Consider the following 6,416-nt stretch of genomic DNA (forward strand, 5'->3'; position numbering starts at 1 on the left):
GGTTTTTTGAGACAGGGTCTCACTATATAGTTGAGACTGACCTGGAACTCACTGTGTAGCCCAGGCTGGTCTCGAGCTCACAATGATCCTCCTGCCTCAGCCTCCTGAGTGCTGGGATTACAGGAGTGAGCCACCACGCCTGGCATTTGTCTACTAATATTATGGAGAAGAACCTCCTGTGCACTTATCATTGTTATAAATATACTCTTAGAATTGGCTTGTCAGATCTTAACCTAGAGAACTGTATGATAGAAATGTATATGGCCAGAAGAGGAATTTTCCAGGAGAAAGACAAAGCTGTAGCAGCAGGCTGCTGCACCCAGGAGACGGCTCTTCACAGTGTCTTCTTTACATTGGTGAAGCTGATGTACTTTAACTAATTTTCCCTTCCACTTGGTCTCTTTTTCTTATAACAATGTGACTATTTGTGAACTCTATCCAGTTGCTTTCGTTTGCTAACTGAAGGATTATCCTAAATATCTATTGGCTGTCTCTTTGATGTCATACTCATCTTTGATCTTTCTAGAGAAGCTATATCCAAAATCAGCAGTTTTACTTCTGCAGTACTGCCACAGCAGTGATCCCTGTAGATTACTCTGCTAACCCTGAGAGCTCATGTTTTAGTAACCATTTAAGAAGCACAAAAGAAGGCAGGATTGTAACAGGGTTTTAACTGAGCCAATTGTATTCCATTGCTTTGATTCTACAAACATGCACACCTAGAAAAATGTCTCTAACTTTGGGGATTGTCATAACACACACTTTCGTTCAAATAATTATGGAGGAACTTTTATCTCTTTACATTTCATCAATTATGTTTATGAAGCTTTTAAAGAATTGTGGAAGTATATTTAATTGGCATTGAAGAATGGGGTGGGAGAACAAAATCATACAAAGAATTACTCACATAAGCCTGAATCATAATCCATTTCTATAATAAGAAACATTTCATTAAATTCCATGATGTTTTGTTCATTCTCCATATCTTTACTTTGTACTTTTTGTATTTCATGTTATATACTAGAAATTGTTAGTTCCTACGTTGTCTTATAACTACTTAATGTGATATTTCAGTTTTTTCCTCATAATCTGCTAAACTATCTCCTCAATGACTCACATTTTTGGTTGTTTATTGTCTTTGCTGCTGCAGAAAATATTGGAATGGATATTTCCATATAGATGCTTCCTTTGACTTTTTATTGATATCTATTCCTAGTAAGAGCAGTGTTAATCATTACAAGGTATAGTCTTTTCTTTTCTGTTTCCCTCCTACTTTTCAAATTGCTTTTTTAAAGATTCACAGTGGTTTACATTTTTTGACTATATATGACTGTCATTTTCACCTCTAACTTAGTAGCTTTGTTTGTAATTTCATTACACTTTAAATGAAATAATTAAGTAGCAGTAAGCATCTCCAAGTTTCCAAGTTGCCAAAGTGATTGTTTTCATAGGGTATTTTGTTTGCTTATCTATTACACAGATGCCAAATGGTTTCAGAGAATTAATACATATATTTCTTCTCTCATTTACAACTTAGCAATGTCTCATAAACTATTCCAGTATATTCTGATCTTTGAAATTCAAGCCTTCATTTGCAAATAGCACCTGAACTATTAAATTCCACTTGAAATGACTTTGTCTTACTCTCTGTAAGAATAACAAAAGTCTACTGTGAGCAGTTTAGAAAGTTTATTCTTCATTCCCTTTTCTAAAATAAAGAGTATTTATAGGGAGGTAGCATTCTCAATTCTTTTTTTAAATTATGACTTTCATTTACTTAGTTGATCAACATCTGTGTATCTACTGTATGACAGGTCTTAAGATTCATCAAATAATGAACAAGAATTTCAGAGCAGAAGGTGTAATAGTTTATTAATATATAGAAAGTACCACACATTTAGCAAGTGAAACCAATACACGTATGTGATCTCACAGTCATCATAACACACAAGTCCAGGCAGAGCTACACATCTGCAGTCCTGTGGTCAACTCCATTTCAGTCTTGACTGAGGAAGAGTCAAGCACTGTGCCCACTCAGGATGCTCTCTTAATTCATTTCCTGTGGCTCTGTGACTAGCCTCTTGCTGGCTAGAGGAACCATAGGTCCAAGAAGTCTCACAAGTCTTTGCCACATAGCCTTCTCTAACATCACTGCTTCTTCAAGACCAACAGAGGACTCTCTCTGCTTCTAGTCTGCTCTGACTGGGTTTTGTTTAATGCACCTTCACAGTAGAAGTAATATTCTGGTGATATGAAATAACTTGGAAGACTTACTTGCCCTTGAAGGGTGGGGAGGTATTCTATGGGGAGACTCACTGTGTCCCTTTAGATGTGTCTACTGTAGGAGGTAATCAGAAAACCTGACTGTCCTGTTTGAAGTTGTATAAATCTAGCTTCCTTCTCTAGTCTTCATTGTGTTCAGTTGCTTTCCTCATTTATATACTTTGTTGTGAAAGTTCTCATGCTGTGTGGTACTCTATAGTCTGCTCATGGTAAATTTGCATAATAAAACACTATTTTAAGGATTTGTATTATTTCATCACAAACATTTGTTTCAAGATCAAACTGCACAAAGCCTAAGTGTGGTATTGCTCTAATTTAGTCCCATAAATAAACTTCACTTACATTAAGTGTATTCAAAGGGCATTCACAAGGGCATTCACAAGGGTTTAGCTAAGGTTTGTTGGAAGTTAAAGAATTATGTAGAGGTTAGAAGAAAATAGATTTCAACTGAAAACTGGTTATAACAGTTATTTAAATTATTTTAATAATAGTTAAGGTATTTTCTTTATGATATTCAATCTACTTAATTGTATAAATCTTAATTTAATGTCATATTCATTATTTTTACACTAGATTTTTTTTATTGCCTTTGGCCATTTGCAATCTTATCATTTATATGAGTCCATGGGAATTTTGAGGGGGTTTATGGTTAGGACATTTAGAAAATGAAGTACAGCCCATTTCTTCTAGAATAATTTAACAATCTGTATAATGCTGTGCTTGGGGTGACTGTTTCCTCTACAGTGGGCCTTCTTGTGTCATTACAATTTTTATTTTCAGCTCATTCACTATCTTATCCCTTAGATGATAGAAGCATTGAGTGTACAGAGACCTACTCTTTTACCCTATGCCCATTTCTTTCAAAATAACTTTAAATAGAATAATTTCTTTTATTTTTTCACCTAAAAATGAGAATAATGATACCTATTTCATGTAGATGTCATTTATTAAAATTAAACAGAAATTAACAAACACTTATCACTGTCAAAAATCACATTTTAAGAACTAGGCAAATGAGGGTTTTTTTTTTAAATAGTGTTCTTGAAGATCATAAGGGGCTATATTACTTCCAGGCTTTGGTTAGCACTAGAAACAAATTGGGAGAAGAATTTTCACTATTATATTCAGTAAGACTAGTTTTGTTGCAAAAGACAGACATATAACTCATAAAAAAGTTACAAATGTAACATAAAGGTCTAGATGATTCATTGGTATAAGAGTGGTTCATAGCTTTAGAGATAATTAATTCTTTGAGTTTTAATAATATTGAAATTAGATCTATTCTACTATTCCATTCAAGTACACCCTTCTCTCAAAATAATCATTTTGAGCTGTGCGTTCCCATCTGTTCCAACAAACTACCTTTGATTAACTCAAATGTTACCAATTTATGTCATTTATGTATTAGTGGGACTATCCCTGTGGAGAAAGAAAATCATTGCTAGGATTGTCCAACAACAGGACCTGTAGCTTAAGCCAGTGTAAACTATGGCGTGAGACTGAGAACGGATGTGGGGAAAATACTTCTATCATTAGAGAAGTGGCATGGGGAGGCATTCTATCACGAAATCAAAAAACAGATGTTTAGTACAGAAATGTTTAAGGTAAGTGCCTATTCATGTATTGACCATAATTCATTAGTGATACACAGATGTCTGTTCTGAAAAACATTACCAGAAATCAAATGTATTCAGGAGCATTAGGGAACAACATCTTTAGGAATCCTGGATGCAGAGATTATTGGGCCTTCACTCAAAAATCTTCTGAAAATTTTTCATGAATACTGTATTGATCAAATAAAAAGTCATATTTGTAGTGAATGATTTGCTTTGATTGGATCACTTATCCATCCTTTGTACAGGGCTGAGGAGACTGTAATCCTACTAAGAATGTTTCATAGTGGGAGAAAGGGAGCTTTCCAAGTCAAGCAGTGGAAAGACTCATGGTCTGAAATAAGTGGACTTCTGTAGTGTTCCTAACATCCATTGTGATTGTATAACCACTTAGAAAAGGCTGTTTAATCTTCTTGATGTTAGTTATAAAGTTAAGAGATGAATATGGGTTATTAATTGATTAACCTTCTGAGGTTAATTTGACAACAAAATAGAGGCAGAGTACTTTTTCCACAGTAATGTCTTTATCATTAGATAACATTTTGATCTTTTCACTTTAATAGGCACCAACTTCAACTCCTCCATAAATTAATTCATGTAATCCTTACAATGACCTGAAGAGACAGGATCTTTTATTATTTTCTTCTTATAGCTAAAGAAATTGAGCCACAGAGAGTTACATAAGTGGTTCTATACCTTATTTAGAAGTGACAGAGCTGGAATTCAAATCTTAGCACTGTATGAGTATTATGTTCAACTGTCTCACATCCTACAAAGATTCTAGTCCTTGATCCATACATTGATCATTAAACTCAGTAGAAGTTTTTAAAATGTTGAAGTATGCTGAGTACTTGCAAGAATAATTCAAGAATAATTCCCATGGAATTTCATGGTAGATATCCTCTTAAGAGGAGGAAAACAGCAATGAGAAAGAAAATAAATGATACTCTTTTCTTCTCCAATTCTGCTCACCCTATGCACATTTTTTTTCCCTGATAGACAGTTTAACTTCTCCTTCTGTATCCAAACTTCGTGGATAAGCAAGCTTTCATCTTTTACCTGAACTCTCACATAGGAAAGAAATTACATACTCACAATTACATTAGTGATGAAATAAATATATATTCATAATCATTTCAGAATAGAAACAGGCAAAATTTTGTGCCCCACCCTCAGGAGGAATTAAAAACTAAACTAAAATGAGCATCATGGAGAGGCTTGTCATTGTGTAAGAACAAGTAGCCCAAGACTAAGCAAGGTGACATTGTATGGGGTTTTTGCATTTTCAGTCCAAGGGTCAACAGATTGCGATTAGGATGAAAGCTCTTAACACTCCTGTCGTCTGATTAAGAATGTACAAACAACTGTTCCTGAGTGTTTACCTCTGACTGAGAGTTCATTTTTTAATATGACAGAGGCATTTGGTATAACTTTACAAATGCCCCAAATTCCTCTAAAATCGACAGGAATTATGTAGATAGAAAAGAGAAACTTAGACACAGAGAAGTTGGATATGGGCCAGTGGCTTAAAGAAGCCTTCAAAGAGATCTTGTTGGTATAAGAATGGATTTTTTTTTTCATAGTAGCATTTGTGAGATGACAGTGATCTGCAAAGACTTAAAATCTGATGTGTTAAGGCATTTTTGCAAACGGAACGAAGCATGCCTCAGGGAAGAAATAATGGAGTGAACCAGGGTTGTGAATGTAGGAATAATTCTGGGAAACAGCTATTCCGTAACCCATGAGCAGTGAGTGCTCCACCAATGAGCCCAGGCTGGCTTTGAATTTACAATCTTCTTGCTTTAGTCACTCAAGTATGTGGGATTACAGTGGTATGAAATCATGCCAGACTTGAGCAATTGCTTAACATTTGGATCTTTATCATGAGCAAAATACTGTGTTTGGTGTTTTGCAAGGTTTAATTCGACTTCTCCACTCAATAGCTGGATTAAAATAGCTACTTTTATGGGTAAAATGGGAGAGGTAGGGGAAAGGAAATAAGAAAAGGAATTAATATGAGAAAATGAAAAATAATGGGAAACAAAGTCTTTGTAGATAGGGAGGGAGGGAGGAGTTGAGAGGAGAGCAGGGAAATGGGGGAAAAATAAGAACCAAGATTGCTTATGTAAAGGTACAAATTTCCAACAATCAATGTCATTATATTGTATGCATTATGTACGAATAAAATTAGCTTAAAAATTTTGCTGATGGTAGTAACTCAACATATAAAAAGAGCTGCAGTTCTAACTCAGACTTCCTTGAACTCAATTTGGTTTACTTAAGATGAAATCTAAGGCAACATTTGGTGAATGTTCACTTAATAGTGAAGTATGGATACTACAGTGGGAATAGTTAGTTGATAGAGAGCCTGTATGAATAATATACCTTTTATCCACATAACTCTAGTTACATTAAAATAGTTCCTTGTGTTGAGTATATTTAAAACTATTACCAAAATTGAATTTATGCTACTATATGAAAGGAATTTTTTTAACTTCAAAACTGATTATATGTTCTTGA

The 6,416-nt window shown here is 34.5% G+C and overlaps 1 protein-coding gene across 3 annotated transcripts in view; it reads left to right on the top strand.

Annotated features, from left to right (window-relative positions):
- Positions 1 to 6,416, top strand: part of Grm7 (glutamate metabotropic receptor 7) — an 865,940-nt gene that overhangs the window by 366,519 nt on the left and 493,005 nt on the right. The window lies entirely within an intron of this gene.

This window comes from Fukomys damarensis, unplaced genomic scaffold (genome assembly GCF_012274545.1).
Source record: "Fukomys damarensis isolate Sample0158 unplaced genomic scaffold, DMR_v1.0_HiC HiC_scaffold_28, whole genome shotgun sequence".
Taxonomy (NCBI): Eukaryota; Metazoa; Chordata; class Mammalia; order Rodentia; family Bathyergidae; genus Fukomys; species Fukomys damarensis.